Source organism: Pleurodeles waltl, chromosome 6 (genome assembly GCF_031143425.1).
Source record: "Pleurodeles waltl isolate 20211129_DDA chromosome 6, aPleWal1.hap1.20221129, whole genome shotgun sequence".
Lineage (NCBI taxonomy): Eukaryota > Metazoa > Chordata > Amphibia > Caudata > Salamandridae > Pleurodeles > Pleurodeles waltl.
In genome coordinates, this window is record NC_090445.1 from 1,006,842,510 (window position 1) to 1,006,863,905 (window position 21,396).

Sequence of the window (21,396 nt, forward strand, 5' to 3'; positions counted from 1 at the left end):
TCCAGTCGAGTCAAAATTACACTTCACAATAACTTAGCTGCAGAGTCTATAAGGGAAATTGGTCTATAACAGGAAGGATCTTTCCTACAACCCTTTTTAAAAATTGGGATGGCAATAGCCAATTTCTACGAAGAGGGGATTTTACTCATAACTACGGACCTTAATACATTAGTGACTAAAGGACCCCAAAGATCTGGCATAGAGTTAAAGAGATCAATAGGAACCCCGTCCGGTCCAGCAGCTTTCCCCGATCTCATACGGGAAAGAGCATTATTAACCTCATGCAAGTCAAACGACAAATCAATATTAGTCGAATTGGAGTCCACAGGGCTCTGAATATCTCTTCCACCTCCTACAGACGACATATTAATCTCTGGCTGAAAGACTTTAGTAAAATGGATTAACCACACTGTTTCTGGTATCAAACATTCATCCTCCTTATTATTCTGATCCATAAAATAAGAATGATTTACCACCCTCCAGAATTGTGTAGTATCCTTCAGTTCAGTAGCTGCCAAAAGTTAATCCCATGCACTAGACCTGATTTCATTTTTCCTCGTTGCCAAAGTTGCCTTATATTGTGCCCCGGCTGTTCGTACTAAATCACAGGAGAAAGGGATTGATCTAAGAGCTCTTTTCAAATCTTTATGGGCCTTTGTGCAAGCAGAGTTGAACCACCGGCACACCCTTGGACCACTAATAGGCCTATCAATTGCCAGGGATTCTGAAATAGCAGAGCATAATTTCACATATTCTGAAGCTAGCTTATCATGTATGCTTTGATGCGACAAACATAAATTAATGGAATCCAGATTTTGTTCGCCGACCGCCAGGGGTAATGTAGCGTCCGTACCGCCAACGGGCTGGCGGTACGGAGGCCCTTATTACGACCGCGGCGGTAGCGCCGCGGTCGCACCGCCGGGGCCAGCGGTTTCCCGCCATTTTAGCCCCGGCGGTGATAATCCACCAGGGCAGCGCTGCATGCAGCGCTGCCCTGGGGATTATGACACCCCTACCGCCAGCCTGTTTCTGGCGGTTTGCACCGCCAGGAAAAGGCTGGCGGTAAGGGGTGTCCTGGGGCCCCTGGGGGCCCCTGCACTGCCCATGCCACTGGCATGGGCAGTGCAGGGGCCCCCTAACAGGGCCCCGGCCAGCTTTTCACTGTCTGCATAGCAGACAGTGAAAAGCGCGACGGGTGCAACTGCACCTGTCGCACGGCTGCAACACCGCCGGCTCCATTAGGAGCCGGCTCCTATGTTGCGGCCTCACCCCCGCTGGGCCGGCGGGCGCAAACTTGGTTTGTCGTATTGTCGTAATGGGCATTGGCGGCCGCACGGCGGTTACCGCTTGGCGGGCGACGGTAGCCGCCCGCCAATGTCGTAATGACCCCCTAAATGTTTTAGGATCTACTCTTTCCCAGTTCATTCGTAAACCAAAGTTTTGATTAAAAATGGTTGCCCCATTTGGGTCCCTGTTACTTGTAACTGGTTTACTATTACATGCAAGTTTAATAAATAATGGATTGTGGTCACTGGCACATTGTGAAATTATCTTGAAATCAAGAATTAAAAGGAAATCAGCAGCACTAATAAGAATAAAATCAACAATACTCCCTTTCGAATTCCCCGTAAAAGTTGGTAATTTTTGAATAGCTGCATTTGCCTTATCTCTAGCGTAAACAGGATCAAATCTAGCAATAAAAGTATTTAAAACTTCCCCTTGATTAGTATGAGTAAAATGAGTTAAAGCCTCTCTTTCCTCCATAGGAGTGCAAAGAGCATCTGAAGCTTCCAAGCTACCAAATGGAGTATTAAAGTCCCCGGCCCATATAATAGTATACTCCTTATCCTGGAGCTTATCAGAAAAATCCAGAAAATCTGTAACCTCTTCTAAACTTCCCTTCAGAAGGTCATTTGGAATGTTATTATAGAAATGTATTATCAGATGACCTTTACTCCCCTCATATAACAGTAAAACAACCATGAAATTGGATGAAGACCAAATTAGAGAAACCTTCAGTTTTGGGAGATGCAAAGAAACAAGAACCATAAGGCCCCTGCTTGCCCTTCCCACTGAGGAAGGAGTTGCCGGTTGATGTAAGGAATAATAGCCATCTAGTGAAAGAGGATCCATTGACCAGGTCTCCTGCAAACAAATCACATCATAAGAGGATATGAATTCTAACCACTCTGGGTTTTTTACCTTTGACCGAAGCCCTGCAATATTCCAACAAAGTAGCATTAGCGATTTTGATCATGGGCTTACCACCATATTCTCATCGTCCACTTCTTCTAGCAGCTTGAGTGGAGGTGTATCTATCTCATCGGGCCCCCCTTGTTCTAAACACTTATCCAACTCCATATCCAGCCTAATATCGACATCAGATCCCTCCCAAGCACCATCCAATGCCCTAGCCTTGGTTAGATGTCAGTCATTCTCATCAAGGGCATGTTGATGGCCGGAGGAACTTAAAGGTGAGATGTGGGGAGCCCTAGGTTATAAACACATTTTTCTGCATTCAAAGGTGCATCTGCCAAGGGAGGGTCATAAAAATGGTTAAGAGGGAAGACTATAATTCCCTCTTCCTTCCCAGCACAATAAGACAAATCTGCCATCAAGCATTTTACTAAACAAGGATTGTCAAAATTAATCACAATACAATCGCCTTCATGTACCTTATTTGTTAAACCAACCCAATTTACTCTACTAGCCATTAAGATCCTATCATTTAGATCACCCTTATATCTGGACTTTTATCTAGACCAATGAGCACATTTCCTCATTAATGCCTTCGTATCTTCTTCATTACAAGAGTCTAAGGATGGTACATTCGCAAGGACCAAAACATTTGACAGACAAGCAGGAGGAAGTTGCAGTGCCTGTTTGCTCTTAGAGATAAAAATAGAATTAGCATGAGGAAGAAGTGGGCGGCCTGGGTGAGACCCAATTCTAACCTCTGCGGGGGGACTTGTCGTCAAGGATGATAAACCGTGTCAATCTAGCGGCCGTGCCGGAGGTAAGGCTTGAGTGATCGGTGGTGTATTGTACGATACTTCTCCTTTATTGGCCACAGCATCCACCACAGGGTGATTACCCAAATTAATAGACTCTAATGTTAATTTAGGGTTTAGCTTTGTCAAGGTTGTATAAAAATGGTCCAGTTTTCTATCTAACAAACTAAGCAATTTCTCCTCCCAAGCAGCATAAAATGATTTAAGTATGGAGTCCACTGTGTGTATACGTTCATCTCGCCAAGTTCCCTTCCCATTTTTATCAAGTATGGGATTAGCCAAATTCGTATCAAGAGTCAACAAGTGAGAAGCAGAATGTTCCGAAGGTAATGAAGATTTCCTCTTAGCCCCAGCATCACATTTGATGGATTTAGAGCGGCCACCTGCTTTCCTCTTTTTCGATGGTGGAGAGACCGCGGGAGATCGGGCAGTAATTGGCTCATTGGGGACAGTTGCAGCTTGCATAACAGGCTGTAGAGCTTTGGTTGAGGGAACAATCAAGGGTACCTCATGAGTAGACTTAGTTAAAGTATTAGGCTTGAGGGGTAAATTCTGAGTTGATTTCTGAACAGCACCAATTTGTTCTTCAACCTGCACCAATTCAGTTTCAATAGCCCCTATAAAAGATGACAGGTAACTACAAATGGATGGCTGTAACAGCGAACCATGAGCACCCTCACCCTTTTGTATGCTTATCTTCCTCTTGCCCATTGCATTCAATAGTTAACACCCCTAAAGTAATCAGCGTAATATTGCATTGGGCTGGTGCAAGTCTCCTACCCCTAAATAAGGGGAGATGATGATCACCCAGAACCTTACCAAAAGTACTGTAACCGACTCTGCACAGCCTGGAGCAGCTCTAACAAAAGAAATAGCCCCCAGTCATCTTATTAAATGCTCACCTACTCGGGTAGCACTTTTCAGAGAGGTGGCCCAGCACGGCCTCATCCAGTCGCTGACGGGTGCAGGACGGGCCCCCCTCTTGGCCCGGGCTTTGCCCGGGCGCGGTAGCCTGGTGGCGCTAAAAGTGCTTGCAGAGTTTCCAGTCCCGCCCCCTGGGCGCACGCAATGTTTCTGGGACTCCGAGTCCCGAGCCCCCTTCCGTGAGGGTACCGCTGCCTTCACTGTCCCATTTTCACTGTTATAAGACCTTTCTTACCCATTGACAAACACTGGGTTACCCTATCACAATTAATAAGTGCTTATATTGGGACCATTTAAAAATATACTGTTTACACTCAAATACATTGTAATTGTGAAGCCTCTTTAGTAGTGCAGTCAAGGTTAAGTTCAAATTTGACATTTATACCATTAGAAAGTTGACATTTTCTTGTCCCAACGTCTGAGCCTTCTGTCGGTGTCCTGGGTCACACAGCAGTGAATGGCTCTGCAGCTGGAATGGGATATTGCTTCCATACAGAAATACAAAGATGGCTTAGGTGTGGACAGAATGGCTGGGGAGCAGCTGTACCCAGCCTCATTTACTCTTTAAAGGGTTTTGCTTGCAGCTCACACATAGGTACCTAACACCAGGCCTGCCCTGCCTTTTGTCACCTCAGTTTGGAGCCTTGACAGGGGAAGGGGGATAACTTTCCTGCCCTAGTATTGGAGGTAACACAGGAAGTCCACCACACAAAGACTGACACCAGGTATAAAATATGGAATCTCCAGAGCCACACTTCAGAACACTCCTGGACTTTTGGAAGATTTGGAAAAAGGACGGGCCTGCTGCCAGAGGACTGCCTCCTGATTAAAAAACTGCCTTGCTGTCTTAGAAGAAAGAGTGGTCCTATTTATCTTCATTCCAGACTATCCAGAGTGACACCAAGGATCAGTTGGCTGAATTTGTTTGAACTACAGGGGCACAATAAGCTTCAAAGGCCTTCCTGCAACTGCCCAGCTGGCCTGCTGCAACTGGGCTTCCCTGGACCTGCAACTCGACCAGCCTAGGTCCTGCTGCTGGCCTCTGCTGGAGTGATTTCTGATCCCCAAAAGGTGCCCCCAAGTCCTGGACCATGAAGGGCACAGTGAGAGTTCCTCCAAAAAAGAAACAAAATCCTAAAGTCTTGGATCCTCGTAACAGTAAATGGGCCCGTACACATGAATGAGATGACCCCTAAAATGAAGCTGTGGTGAAACCTATCCTTCGTGCCAACGGTGACTTTCTGTGGCCTCCAGCAGCACAAGACCTGCACTTTGTACCACAGAAATGACAGCCTGTGATGACCTTTAACACAAAGCTAAAGCAATGGCTGTCCATATTGCACAACTGGCTCTTGACCCCACAGCAGCGACTTTCAGCTAAGCCTGCCTTGCTCTTTACGCTACTGCAACAACGTCTGCAATGCTCAGCATCCGACTTGCGAATTACTGGAGCTGAACTTAAGAAGGTAAGTGATCTTGGGGCTAATATAGTCCCTGTATCCGAACCATGCTCCATCACAGTTGGCGTGAGCTTGTGATTTAGCACAACCAGTTGACCACAAGAAACACTTTTCCCTTAAAAGTTTAATATTCAATATCTCCGGTGCTACTGATTGGATGTATGTTGGTCTAGTCTCTTTTATTCATTAAAATGTACTCTACTCTATTTTTGTAAGTTGGTCTGGGATTTCTCTTGTATTGTGTTTTCACTTCATTACTGTTGGTGTGCTGCACAAATACTTTACACATTGCCTCTAAGTTAAGCCTGGGTGCTGTTGGGCCAAGCTACTACAGGATTAAACACAGTTTAAATAAGTGACTTTTGTGGATCACTCTGAAAAGGAGATTGTGGCTGTTGACAGAGTGTGGCTTCTACATCCCGACCAATAGCACAGTTTCCTACAAAAGCTACAGCTACTGCATGTTCAATGTAGCCTTATCAATAAAGCTATAGCCTCAACTTTTTAGGTGTGGCACAATGCATTTTCCAATGCAGAGGAAAACACAATGGCCCTCATTCTAACTCTGGCGGGCGGCGGTTGCCGCCCGCCAGGCGGGAAGCGTCATTTGGCCGCCATGCGGCCAAAATACCGCTTTCCGCATTCTGACATTCCCGCTGGGCCGACGGGCGCTAAGCAAGTTAGCGCCCGCCGGCCCAGCGGGAATGAGGGCTGCAACACAGGAGCCGGCTCCGAATGGAGCCGGCGGTGTTGCGGCGGTGCGAAGGGTGCAGTTGCACCCGTCGCGCTTTTCACTGTCTGCTAAGCAGACAGTGAAAAGCCGCCTTGAGCCCTGTTAGGGGACCCCTGCACTGCCCATGCCATTGGCATGGGCAGTGCAGGGGCCCCCAGGGGCCCCAGGACACCCGTTCCCGCCAGCCTCTTCCTGGCAGTGAAAACCGCCAGAAACAGGCTGGCGGGAAGGGGGTCAGAATCCCCAAGGCAGCGCTGCTTGCAGCGCTGCCCTGGCGGATTCGCCCAGCCGGGGGTAAACCGGCGGGAAACCGCCGGCTCCGGTTTTCTGATCGCGGCTTTACCGCCGCTTTCAGAATGGGCTAGGAAGCACCGCCAGCCTGTTGGCAGTGCTTCCGTCATTCGCGGCCCTGTGACCCCCAATGTGTTCACAACATACTGCATCATAAAAGTACATATGTGCAGTACATTCTTGCTCTCCCATTTATGGCCCAAACCCTGGGTAATATTTGTCCATGAAAAGTGATTTAGTGCTCAGTCAATGGTTTGAAGCATTTTCTAAATGGAATACAATACCAGGAGTGGGTCCATATATGTTGTAGCCCAATATTCACTTTGCATTCCTATTTGTTCAATATTGCCTCCTGTCTTACATTAGACCTGTTATTACTAGAAAGGAATGACCCTATGATACTAATACTTTCCTTCAAATAAACCACTAGTCTGGTGCCAAGCTTTTACATTTGCATTATAAATTCATGCACTGGCCAAATGCATCAATATACAGTTTTGCAGCCCCCTCCTGGAAACTTCTCATGTGGTGGACACTTTGAGAGGCTTTGTGACTACTTTATTGTATTATTGTTGCAGGGGACTATAAATGTTGTGAAGGACCCTGGATCTAAGTTATAGGCTCAAGTCACAAGCACCAGCCTATATCGAGATAGAGGGCCTTGAACTACTGGTGTAGGCCAAGGCAGACGGCTATAAGTCTCTGGAACATCACACCCACAGAGGGTAGAATGTTCTATAAAGGAAACACAAAGACAAATATCGGAATGATGGCGCAAAAAGCTTACACCAGCCAATATTGACCCTGGTCCATTCTATAGTCTTCTAAGGCATGCCCAGTATTCCACTTCCCTAATATATCTTACATTTGTACAGCACGTTGCAGCCAGTATTGTCTCAAGATAGGGCAGTTCAGTGGTTTTGGTGCTTGCAAAAGCTTGTACCAAAATATCACTGTAGACTGTATGGCTGCCATGTGACCTATTTCATAAGCTTTAAGGGTTGTGCATGATGGACTGAGACATTCTCCAGTGTTGTCCTTTCAAACTTATCACAAAATACAGTAGCAAGATTTTTCTCCTATAATATTTAAATTGCTTGTAAATGAGTTTCACATGGATATGTATTTTGTGATAATTATACCCAGGTTCTCGTGGACATTTTGGGTTGCTCTTGTATTTGTTTAGTGTCCTTTCAAACTTGACACCACTCATACACATGTTTATTTTGAAGAGAATGCAAGATTAAGAAAGCTGTTGCCTGTGGATATATTCCTCTGTCTGCGTTGCTCCTTGGAGTAAAGTTGTTTCTTATGTACACCCTTCATGACTCCTTCTGGTGCATAACACAAGGCTGTTTTCCTTTCCTACCTTCTCATATACTGGGTGGTTGCCTACTTGGTTAATAATGGTATACTGTGATCATACAAGAAGGGAGACAGCAATGTCTTATTGCTCTTCAAAAGTCGAGGTAATCTGAGAAGCCTCCTATAGAATCTGGGAAGGTGTTCAAAGGTTTGGCAGTCTGTATTGAAAATATGTCGATATACATGCAAGAGCTTTGGTATCTTGTGTTGCGTGATAATCAGAAGGTATGCTTGTGGTTTTTGGTTCTTCCTTGACTGTTAGGTTAGAAGATTGTGTTGCAGTTAGATCAGTTTTTCATAGTGAATCGCCCAATGTGTGAAACAGAAAATTGTGAAGGAATTGTATGTTGACTCTAACAGTCATTGGAGAGATTGTAGGATTGATTATAGATGTAGTAGGAATATGGCAGCAGTTTTATGGGTCCCTTGCAGTGTGCGTAAAAGGGAGAACGTACAGGCCTATGCTGTTGGCAAAGTAAAGCCTGCAGAGTATCAGTGTTATGGTTGCCTCGATCTGCAAGGGGAAAACCTGAAAAGGAAGATGTTCCTCAGGTTCTTAATGTGAAGATAGAGGACTTAATCATCTGATTTTCCTGAAGTTTTAGTGACACCTCCACACTCATGATGACTCTGTGATTGCAGACAGCAACAAGAGATGCCCCAAGTTCCATAGGCCATATGCGGTGAGGCTGGGTGCCAGTTTCCACATGTTAGAAGCCACTTTTTAAGTATTCTGATTTTCTGATGGTACCAGTTCATCCAATTGTTATCTGTCAGGGGTCCAAATTAGACAACGATATGCAGGGTTGTGATCATGGAACATTTAAGGATACCTTCTTCTGTGTCAAAAGTTAAGGGCTGAACGGGACAAAGGATGACCTTATGCACCTCTCATTGGAGACAATTGGTACCCTCCTTGGATATTATCCTGTGTTAACGTGTGCAGAAGATGGTATGTTGGACTTCACAAGTTCCACAGGAAGGGCATGGAAAAAACTACCGCCACCACATTGTTGTCAACTGCTAACTGAAGGTCATCACAAATGGTGATCAACAATGACTTTGTGCTGAGCTCCGGCACAATGAAGTCTGGGTAGAAAAAAGGATGTTATTATTTTGTAAGTGCTTTGACCTTTACTTGAAGGCTTGATACTCATCAGCTTGCTCATAAATTTGTCCTTTGAAATGGGTATGTGCTTTGTTAACAGAATCTATTCTGTATATTTTCAGGTATGGTTTAATGCTGACAGTCTTCTAAAAGTTCAGGAATCATCTGAACAGAAGGGAGAAGTTAAGGGTAATCCTTCATGCGGCAGCTGCCTATGTTAAAAAGGAGGATGTCCTTGATGATGCCCAGGGATGATGGATTGTGAGGCCAGAAGACTGAAAACAAAGACACCTTCACAGTGCCTGGATACCCTCACAGGTGACAAGCAGCACTCTATAAATCCACCTTACATGACATTACATTATGTTACAAAGAAGAGTGCATCAAGGCTGAAAAGGCCTGCCTTGCAGATGGGAGCATCATAGAGATGTTCACAGTAGACCTCTGAATGGAAGAGCCCAGAACAGCAGCTTCTATTGTTAGCGGAATTCTTTTGTTTCCCAGAGTATTTGCAAATGGTGACGCCCAAGATGCTGTCATTAAGACTCCCAAATTCTGTAGAGCTCATGTGTTTCGTCTACCCTACACAGTCTGTTGTAAGCTTTGAGTGCTGTTAGTCACACTATAATGCATCCCTTGTACCGACACTCCGCCTCTGTGTTCCCGGGGCTTTCCGTTAGCCTCGCTGTGCACAGCTACTGTGTTAGTCGACCGACCTACATCTGCCAACGACAGGGAAACCAGACACTCAGCACAGGTTTCATTTCTACAGGCTAAGCCCTGCGTGAGAGGTGCCATTCTCGTAGCAGATAAAGAAAACCTTTATGCCAACGGTCCCTTAAGCTTTTCCAGGTCCTGGTCGAGTAACATCATCCATATACCACGTCCTGTTGCAAGAAGGCTTTGAAGCACAGCCTTCTTAAAGTCTAAAATATCCCTCTGTGGCGGGCTACGTGAATCACTGACAGAAAAACGAAGTACTTTCAACTTAAAGCACTTAAGCTTTTTTTTTTGCTTGTAATTATCAATGATTTAATAGGAGGCTTTATCTAAAAATATCGCGTTTGAGTTTAGATCACGAATATACAAATTCCTTCAAGGATGAGACAAGTTTGAATGTCTGGGTAGTCGCACAAACGCATGTAAAATAGTGATTTCAAGTGTGCAATATTTGGCAAGGAACTCGGTAAATTCCTCTCGATCAAAATACAATGGATGAAAACTGAATAATCCTGCTCTTCAAGTTAGACGTGGAATGGGATACTTTTCTGGGCATTAGTTGAGTTGTAAATCAAGCACGTCTGTTAAGTATAAGAAATGTTAATCAACCTCAGGAAAGAGATGGTGGTATCGTTTCTGTCTTGGCTTTGTAAAAGCAAGTGTATGATTCTCAAAAGCATTTACGAGTAAGGGAAGTAGTAATACAGGAGTACTTTTTTTTTACATATGCCTGCATTCCTTTTTGAATCAGCTCCATATTGTTTCTTTACATAACGTATGAGTAGAAAATATAGATGTATAATGAATATTTTTTATGTATTTATGTAAACATAAAGGGGGTCATTCTGACCATGGCGGTAATTACCGCCATGGCGGAGGTTGGCGGTAGCACCGCCAACAGGCTGGCGGTGCTCCGCCGGGCATTCTGACCGCGGCGGTACAGCCGCGGCCAGAAGCGGAAAGCCGGCGGTGTACCGCCGACTTTCCGCTGCCCATGGGAATCCGCCATGGCGGCGCAGCTTGCTGCACCGCCATGGGGATTCTGACAGCCCATACCGCCATCCTGTTCCTTTGCGGTTCACCCGCCATGAACAGGATGGCAGAATGGGGTGTCGTGGGGCCCCTGGGGGCCCCTGCAGTGCCCATGCCCATGGCATGGGCACTGCAGGGGCCCCCGTAACAGGGCCCCACAAAGAATTTCAGTGTCTGCTTTGCAGACACTGAAATTCGCGACGGGTGCAACTGCACCCGTCGCACCTTCCCACTCCGCCGGCTCCATTCTGAGCCGGCTTCCTCGTGGGAAGGGTGTTTCCCGCTGGGCTGGCGGGCGGACTTTCGGCGGTCACCCGCCAGCCCAGTGGGAAAGCCAGAATGACCGCCGCGGTCTTTTGACCGCGGAGCGGTCTTTCGGCGGGAACCGCTTGGCGGGCGGCGACCGCCGTCCGCCGCGGTCAGAATCACCCCCAAAGACTTTAAGTTAAAATAATAGGTCAATTGTTTTGTAAAACATAAAATCATTTTAACAAATCCATTTAAATAGTACATGTTTTTGTATTTAAAACGTTTCTTACGTTTTTAAAACCACACTGTAAGACACCTCCAGTAAGTACATATTTTTCAGACTTCTATATTCATTTTATATTTAAATAAAATAACATAATTATTTTTACGTTAACTTAAATGTACATAGGAACTTTTTAATTTAAAGTGTCAACCATATTTTCCCATTAATTGTATAGTGAGGTCTTTTAACGTTTATTTACTATTATTTGTTTATTAATGCACTTTGAACGTTCAAAGCAACTGGACTAAAAACAGACTTTTAAAGATGTTCACGGTGGAGTCCATCATTTCTAGCAAAGGACGCCATGAGCCATACCTGGTCCACATCTTGACCACAGACCATTCGCAGTGGGATTCTAAATAACTGAGAACCTATCCCCACACACACTCTTTGTGAACTATGGACTGGTGTTTCTAAACAAAGACTGTTGATCCAAACTCCCATTTGTTGTATATCGCGTATGAATGGCTACTCTCTTTGGCGTTTATTCATGCTTTAGAGTGATTGATGTCGCACTTCTGGGGCCACATTTGTGCACAACTTGTGACAAATATATGGAGCATTGATTTTAACGTACAATGTGTTCTGACCTATTCGGTGATAAACTACTGAAGGATACTATATATTGAGTGTGCATTTCAACATCATCCTCTTCTAAAGTTTCCTCAGGACATGGGCTGGTGATTGGCCCCTAAAGAGGTTAGGCATTTAGATTGGAAAAGTGCTTTGACACTGTCTTCAGAAGTAAATCTGTTATGGACTAACAGCCTGTTTGAGAGTTTTGCGGACAGGTTACTCTGTCACAAATCGCATTACGATTCCTATGGGATAATATGGAATCGTAATAAGGCAGATGGGGTATCCGTCATGTTTGTTACGGATTAAGCCCTTCTGCCAAACTCGAATTCAGGCCCTGAGACTAAAATTGAATGGATTCATTAGAAATACCAATAGTGAGAGTCCACCTCACAACACAAAATTCAATTTATGGACCTCAATTTCAATATTTTTGCATGTGAGTGTACATTATGTAAGTTTTTGTTAGTTTTTTTATCAGTGACAATGACTTGTGTAATTCAGATATTCAGTTTCCCACTAAAAAAAGTATCTACCCATGTAGAGTTTGGTGGAGTAAATCTCCTCTCATAGGAGGTGGATGAGTGATTCTGGCACCCCTCACTTTTCCCATGATTTACTTCTGTCAAGGGTAGAGTCAATTGAACACTTAATTTCTTCAAAAGTAAGTGCTGGGGACCTTCTCAAGAGGCCAATGCTTGCACCATCCATTGCCCATGCAAGCGCTGCTGATGACTAACCATCACCAGACTATTCCAGGCCATTCAAAGCTATAAGAATGACAACATTTATCTGAAGAAAAGGCACAGAAAAACATGCAAAATATGCAGAATTGTTTGTGTTAAAATCCAGTTCTGCATATTATGCCCATTTTCCTCCTAAAAACACTGAATATGTGCTGCGGCAGTGGTATTTACCATGTGTGACACATGCCTCAAACCCATAATGAGGGGCTTATAGATCGCTCACAGTCTCATACATTGCCCACATTCGCCCATGTTCCCTCTCCTGTAATACCTCAGGGGCTTTCATTGAGAGCCCTTAAGTGCTGTCACTATATGTTGCATGGTAGAGTCTATAGTACTACATCAGTGCAGGGAACATGAGATATTGATCACCCTCAGTGATGCTGTCCACTTTAAGTGGCCAAAGTTCCAACCCTATCTTGAGGCAAATGATTCAGGCAATCTTTGTGAAATGGGTTGTGACAAGCCTGAACTATTGACTTTGAGAAAAGCAGAGATCTGTAACACAACCCATTCTGGTCCAGGTGTCTTGGTAAAGTTTGTATGCTTTCAGCATTACGAAAGAATCTACAGATCCTAATTATTGGCAGTGAGACCCTGGGCAATTTAATGTTGTTGATCAAGCCACACCACTGTCCCTTGAGAAATCGTTACAAAGTTATACCTAGATTCCCTGTTATGAGCTAACCTTTGTGTACTCCTCCATCACCTCCTCTTACAAAAGCACTATTATAGTCCACACCAACAGGTTCCTAACTACAAATTGGAAAGGCTGTAAGTGGTCCAAAGCACGACTGCTCAATTGGCTTTAGGAATGCCATTAAGAGATTAAGGGCCAGATGTAGCCAAAAAATATTTAGCGAGTTGCAAATTGCGAGTCACAGCGACTCACAATTTGCAACTCGCAAAATATTATGCAGAAAGGTGTCTCAGACACCTTCTGAGACTTGCTATAGGGTCGCAAAGACCCACCTCATGAATATTAATGAGGTGGGTCGCAGTTTGCGACCCCATAGCGAGTCTAGGAACTCACAGGGATGGTGGCCTGCTGGAGACAGCAGACCACCATGTCTGTGACTGCTTTTAAATAAAGCAGTTTTTTTCTTTTCTTTTTGCAGCCTGTTTCCTTAAAGGAAAACGAGCTGCAAAATCAAAAAATTCCGAAACCATTTTGTTTCGGTTTTTTCAGAGTCGGCAGTGGTCCATAGAACCACTGCCTACTCTGAAAAAATACTTTTTGTGGCATTCACAAAGGGGAAGGGGTCCCATGGGGACCCCTTCCCTTTTGCGAATGTGTTACCATCCACTTCAAGTGGATGGTAACTGCGAGTTGGTTTGCGACCGCATTCGCGGTCACAAACCAACTCAGCGTGGCGATGCGGTCGCAAATAGGAAGGGAACACCCCTTCCTATTTGCGAGTCGCAGCCTCAAATTGCGAGTCGGTACCGACTCGCAATTTGAGGTTGTGCATCGCGTTAAGACTTTTGCGCCTCGAAAATTGCGTTTTTAGCAGTTTACGAGGCGCAAAAGGCTTCCTACATCTGGCCCCATATGTCCCATGCTCTTCGGAAAACGCACTGTCTACCTCTGAAGTTGTTTTGTGTCTAAGGCCCCCATTAAATTGACATTTCATTTAAATGATCCCATTTTCTTGCCAGCCAGTTTATCCTTACATACCTCTTTGGTCACTGCAATAAAGTTTATTGTTTATGCTGGTGCTTAGTCTGAACAGAAAACAGAGCAAATTCATTCATGGTGATTATGTTTTAAGAATTCTGTTTTCTGTACAACAAGTAAAGAAAAGAGCCTGGGAGGGACACAACTGTCATTTCAAGATCTGACGACCACTCTACAATTTCTTATAATTCCAAGAATGGGAGAAGAAAAAGGGTTAAGTAGGGGATAAGATTTAGATAAATCGGTAAGTTCAAACTCTATGAAGTCAAAGAAAACGTGATCAGCTTGCATATTCCAATGAGGAACTAAAGCTTAACAGGTGTAAGAACCGTGCAGTGGTCCATTTATGCTATGCACTCAGAGATCGCTAAAGCTGATATTGAACTGATATTGAATGCACAATGAAAACAGTGGAAGATAAGCTGAAGGGAGGACTAAGAGAGAGGCAGGCATAGAGAAGGGACGAAGGCACAGTGAACAGGAGGCTGCAAAAACTGGACAGCCAGTTACAGGAATCATCCGACTCTGTGAGAGAGCTGGAAACTTTCAGGGATTTCAGGAAGAATAAGATTAATAGTGTCAACTTTATAGACTAAGACTGATCATTTAAATATTCTCCACAGAGGAGCCCAAATGAGGGTGTCGGGTCTACTGTCAATGGTCCAAGCTGGTATACTGAGAATGGAACTGTGTACTTGTCTCATACGTTTTAAGGCTTGGCAATGTGGGCATTTTCCCAGGCCCCCCCTTCACCTTACAAAGGCCCCCCACCCGCGGCAAAGCGAACATTATCTCTACCTCACATCTGTCTAACTTTCCATCTCGACCTTTAGTGTATTATTCAATATTATTTGGTATCATGGAGCTTGAACTAGCTGAGAATGAGTAATAAAGGCACATCTGTTCCAGACAGGGGCACCTAAGTATGTCTTCCTTGGGGTCCCAAAATCCTTGAGATTACATACACTGTTATAGGTGAAGTACTGTGTAGAGACGTGAGGTGATACAACCTGTGACCTGAGGTGATACAACCTGAGACCTTGGGAGTACCCAAGAGACATCAATCAGGTAACTCCGATCAAGGTGGCAGAATAATGAATACCCTGTTATTTGTGTGGTGGAGTGAAAGAGAACTGATGGTGGCAATTAATAAGAAAGAAGTGGTGGTCGAAGATGCAACAATCCTTCCAGTCTGCCAATCAGTTCAAAGACCCAGTTTGATGGTGAAGGGTATCAAAAAGATAGTTGACTTTCCATTGAGATTAATACTGGATTTTACTGGAAATAAATATGAGTTCTTGCAAGTAGAGTCATCTACACATTTTTCAAAGATTTTCAGCAGATAACGTGGAATGATAGAAAGGTTTGTGGTAGCTAACAATAGGTTGCTCTATCTTATGGGGGGCATTACTATTAACTGGTAAATCAGGTGTCGTCTACTGGGAGGGCAGTTTTGCTTATACTTAAACTGTACTTTCTGTGATTTGTCGCTTTGCTTTACAGTTTCCCCTTGATTGGAATTGGGCCTTTTGCAACTAAAGAAAATATTTTTGATATGAGACTAGATTATTGTTAAACTGCCAATCTTCGATGTTTGCATTCTTGACTAAGGTGTCTTCTTGTTATAAACTGTGCAGTATTAATAAAAACGTTTAAACCTAAAAAGCCATTTTAGTGCCGCACCATTGATTACATTATGGAGCACCGCTGACCCAGAGTTGCCTTACAACGTTTGAAACAAATTATAGTTGCACAAGAGGATTCTCGACCAGTGAACCATCCTCTATAGAGAATGTATTACTTCCTTCGTACATCAGTACCTAACTAATAAGCAATTGCAATGCCAGTAGTTCTGGCTTTCAAGGAATGTTATATGTTAAATTGAAGCATTAAAAGTAAATAGCATGGTAATAGATTAGTATGTGTGTGGAAGCAAAGAACTGTAAAATATTTTTGGTGTAGGGTAAAAAGTCGGGTGACAGTTGCACAGTCAAGCCAAATCTAAAAATTAATGTAAGACTGCTCTCCTCCAATCCGTGCTGTTGCTAGAGAAAAACATATAAATTATCTAGGGTACTATAATAGCAATCCAATGCCATGTGTGCCCCTAAAGTTCAAACGTAGGCAGCTAAATAAGTAAACCACATTATTACAGCTGCGTGAAGGCGAAGCATTTTTTTATGAAAGCACACTGCATCTGCCTAGTGAAAACATGGACATCTGGCTCCCACCATGCCAACGGAGTCAAAACCCTTCTCTAGTAATAGTCACATAATTGTCTGGTGACAACAGTGCTGTCACGCTACATCACAAAAAATTAGGCCAATGATTCGACAATCCAGAATTATATCTTTCCTTGCTCTCTTCACAGAGACTCTACAGTTATATCCTGAAGTTGAAGCTAACACGACTCTTCCCCCCAGGAGCATGCTGATACTTGTGAGGAAAAGAGTGCCAGGTTAACGGAGAAAACTACAACTGCACAAATACATAGCAAGAGTATGCAACTACTGAGACTACAGGTAGGCCAGTTATTAGAGCCTATGAGAGATTTTGTGTAATAAAGACTTTGCTCCCCACTTATCAGAACATCATATAAAGCCATGATCTCAGTGACCACAAGATGCCATGACAACTGCAATGCCTCTTTGCCCCTTTCCTGGTAAAAGATGGTTGCATTTGCTACTGGATTACTTTGTAGTTTTTCCTAGAGTCTAACAAATGAATTTAGATACATTAAATATTACAGAAAAAGCAATTCTTTTGGTCATCAGGCAGAGTTTGTAAAAAACGGGGCAATGTTTTACTCTGTGGTCAATATACCACAGAGCCAGGGACATTTTAAGGATTTTGAGGGCCCTGGCCCAAATGATGTTTTTAGGGCCCCTGTTTGGAACAGCTTCGAATTCATGATCGAGTGTCAACTCTTTCATGCCCTCTTTGGCCAGGTCACTGACAGTGCACATGCACACTAGTCCATATTCTAAATGTATTCTAATGTTCAATATTGCAACACAGCAGCACTTCACTTAAATTACTGCAAATAAGCTGTGCAACACAATATTTTTATGGATGTTGCATGAAACATAAACACAACATTTCTCTCTAAAATGTGTGTGATAGACTCACACACATCATCCACATTAAAAAAATAAAGGAAAACAGTATTTAAAACAATAAGTTTAGGAATTATTCAAGGTAATTAAGGCAGGACTATCTACAGAAGAGAGCTGGCTTTATCAGAGGGGAGTAGGGGGTGCTCAAAGGCTGGGGCTTATAGACTGGGGCCCTGGGCCACAACCCACTTTGCCCATGCTGTAGGAAAGTCCTCCTTTTTGCCCTGGTCACCCCCACACTTTTTGGACAGGTACTGGTGGACAGGTAGTGACTCTTGGCTGTGCCCTGGGTACTGCTTACCAGTCCCAGGGCCAGTGCTCTGTGTAAAGTGGATATGCAAATTAGGCTAATTATAATTGGCTAAGTTAACCTACCTATAAGTCCCTAGTATATGGTAGGGCATGTAGGTTTAGGGATCACAGCATAGGTAGTGCACCCATAGGTGCACTGCTGAGGTGCCCAGTGTCATTTTAAAGGCAGGCCTGCCTTGCTGGCTGCTTTTAAATTAAAGTTATATGCACATTCGACTTTGGAATTAAAAGTAGTTCCAAAGTCTTAAACTACCTTATTTTTACATATAAGTCACCCCTAAGGTGTGCCCTATGTGCCCCTAGGGCTGGGTGCCATGTAACTATAAGCAGGGACCTTATAAAAAATAGTTGTATAAGCCCTGGTGAAGTCAAAACAGCCAAATTCGTTTTTCCCTCATTGTAGTAAATGGCCTTCATAGGCTAGAATGGGGAGACTTTATTTTAATTTTTAAAGTCCCCTTAAATGATGGATACCAAGAGTTTGGTATCAAATTAATTGTTATAATAAATCCCACAATTTTCAGTTGTTGGATTTAATATAACTTGTTCAGGTAAAGAGTTTTAAACTTTACCGGAAAAGTTGCCAATTTCAGCCCTGCATTGTTTTTGCAGCTGTGCCCTGATTGGCCAGCCTCTGGCAGCCTGGCCAGGCTGCCTTGATGAGGTGTGAAGTGGCCTGGCTTCACACAAAGAGATGTGCCTGTGGGAGGGAATTTCCCCTCAGCAGATGGTGAGGCAGGAAAGGGGAGGGCTGCCAAACCGGTCTTCAAAGGCAGAGAAGGACATTTGGAACAACCCAGCAACACCCCCACATCCTGCAACCCCAGACAACTAGGTGCCCCCTTGATTAGATTAAGAGAGGGCAGGAGAGGGGGGTGTTTATGATTTTTAGCCACACCGGTGGGTGCGCTCAGCCAGATGTAACCTTCAAAAATCAGATTCAGCCATGATGGATTTATGGAGAATGTTGCCTCCTGGGATTGATTTTTGCCACACTTCCCAAGAAGTGGTCATCACAGGGGGAACGACCCTGCACCTGATTGGAGAATCAGGACCCCCCTGTTTTTCACCCAGGAGCAAGGATAAAACTGGCATACCTGCACCCACACCTCAGATCCCCATCAGATTCCAACAAGGAAGAACCAAAGGAGAAGAAGGACTGCCCTGCTGGACCCCTGGCCTGCACCTGGAACTTGCACTCAGAAGGACTGCACCAGCTGCACACTTGGGCTTCACCACAAGAATGACTTTGCCTGGCTTCAAGTGGATCAAGGAGGGACTCCCTGCTTGCTACAGGTGAAACATTTCTAATCAGAGTCCCCTGCACCAACTCCTGAAGAAATCAACTAGCTGACAACTGCCCAGTGGCCAAAAAGGAGTTTGTGGCAGGTGCATTCTGGGAGTTGTAGTCCGCACCCCCCAAGGATCATCTCAGAGCTTCTGGACCCTTGGGGTGAGCTGTGGACCCCAAAAGAACCTTAAAGGAACATCCGGGAGAAGCCCCAGAAGTTTGGAGAACTTTTGAAAAAAAGCTCCATAGAGGGACCGACCCGCTGAGGCAACTCTAGCCTGCTTGCCTCAACCACGACCCACCTGATTTGCAGGCTTGCCCAGGTAAAGAAAATCTCCAAAAAAGAGACTAAGTCCGAAGGTAAAAAGTTGACTGGGACCTCCCAGCCAGCGTATCCGAGAAAGGCTCCAGGGACGTCGGATCAAGATCCAGGTTTACCTCGATTGAAGGATTTTCACCTCGAAAAATTGACTAAGTCTGAAGGTAAAAATCTCCACCAATGATTGCCGCGACGCATATCCGAAGGGCTCCAGGAGGCCGGATTGAACTGGCAGGTTCGTCCCGCTGAAGAAAATCTTCAGAAAAGAGACTAAGGGCCTGATTACAACTTTGGAGGAGGTGTTAATCCGTCCCAAAAGTGACGGATATACCACCAGCCGTATTACGAGTTCCATAGGATATAATGGACTCGTAATACGGCTGGTGGTATATCCGTCACTTTACCGTCACTTTTGGGATGGATTAACACCTCCTCCAAAGTTGTAATCAGGCCCTAAGTGTGAAGGTAAACTTTTAACCGAGGCCTCCCGCAGCCTGTAGCCGAGCAGGGCTCCATCGCGGTCGGCCTTAAACTTTGACTTGGCCCCGGTCGAGGTGCAACCAGATGACCCGATTGGCGCTTTTTGTTTCTAGGTGCTAAAAAAACAATAATTCTCTAAAAATTCATAACTCTGGTTCCCCTCGTCCGATTTTATTCGTTTTGGTGTAATTTTAAAGATAGAAATATAATCTATTTTTATAAATTGGTTTGGGATTTTTAAACTGTTTCCTGTGTTTTATTTAATTACTGTTTTGTGATATTTGAATGCTTTACACTTGAGCTGGGTTTAATTTACTGAGACCTAACTGGACCTAAATGGAGGTTGGTGGCCTATTGCTAAGTGTAGGTACATACCTGCCCTTACCAATAACCCATTTTCCAACACATGCCATAAAACGTCTCTGCCCAGAGCACAGCAGTCAGGGTGCTCGCCTTGTTCATGAGTTTACTATTATTATTTTGCAAATACCTGTGTGGCTGAATAAGGGAGTGCAGTGAGAAAACCGAATCTCTCAACTCTGCATCGTGGGGTATCATATCCAAAACATTTATCTCCAGTGGTGCACAGATTTCTAAGTATATGGGAAGGAATAGTTTAACTGTGTCACAATAGTTAGTGGTCATTTATAATTGGCACATTCTCCATCAAAATGGCATACAGATGCTAATAAATTGCTGAAACTGCCGTTTTACAGTAGCCTCAGAGCTCTCCTCGGATAAGAATAAGGTCTTAATAGGGTCTCATAAAAAACGAGCTATTGCAATTTGATTTAATACATCACAAATTAAAGTCACTATGCTCGAAAGCCTTTCATATGACTATCAGTTACATGTTGTGCCAAGTTGAAACACTAAATGCACTAAACAATATGTGTCGTTTACATTAAAAGTTATGGTGGTCGGGAAAATTAAGCCACAGATAAAATACCTGAGAGATTATAGATAACAAGATTATATTTTGGTTCACAAATTCCATGAGGGTTACTGGTCGAGGGCAAATGCTGTCATCTAACAAAACACAACCCCAGAAGTAGTACAGCATTGTGGAATAATGGTCCTTAGAATACTGTGTTTTGGCTCAGATTGGTATTGAGTACCTGTTGACAAAAAGACAATTGTGTGACAACACTTGCAACATAACATAACAGGCAATCCTAGTTACCTGGAAGAACATACAATATAAACCTGGAAGGTGGAACATTATCTCTTAAAAAAAGTAGACAGAGTTTTGCATCAAAAAGTAACACCAATTTCAAATAGGCACTATCTTGGAGAAACAATTGTATTTCTCCTTTCTTTTCCAACTTTGCATGCGTGCTGCATTGAACAGTACACATACAAGGAAGGAAAAGTTTTAAAGTTTGTCTAAGCATAGTATTTTGTACTGGAAGGATGCCCTTTCAGTGCAAAAACTATGCTAGACTCAAACAGACACTCTTGCACTATGGTGCAAAGGTGTGTGTGTAGTGCTCAGCTGCCTGATTGTGCGCCAGTGCTAGGGAGAGGGGAGGAGTGCCATATCTCTGTAGATATGGTGCTGTCCTGCTCTCTCCGTCTCACACAGCGTAGAGCAGAAATTCAGCTGCTGCGCTGCATGAGAATTTGGTAAATAGACCCTATAGAGTTCTGTAAAACACCCTTACATGCTCATTATTCCCCAATAAAAGACAAATGCACAGAG

At 44.0% G+C, this 21,396-nt stretch overlaps 1 protein-coding gene and 1 long non-coding RNA gene across 2 annotated transcripts in view; one reads left to right on the forward strand and one right to left on the reverse strand.

The window, feature by feature from the left end:
• The window catches only part of LOC138300494 (uncharacterized), a 184,509-nt gene extending 175,426 nt beyond the window's left edge, over positions 1 to 9,083 (forward strand). The window contains exon 3 of the long non-coding RNA XR_011204949.1: positions 9,015 to 9,083. This is a non-coding gene — a long non-coding RNA (uncharacterized lncRNA). The remainder of the gene's footprint in view (positions 1 to 9,014) is intronic.
• The window catches only part of MMEL1 (membrane metalloendopeptidase like 1), an 892,805-nt gene that overhangs the window by 668,035 nt on the left and 203,374 nt on the right, over positions 1 to 21,396 (reverse strand). The gene's annotated exons all lie outside the window — the stretch shown is intronic.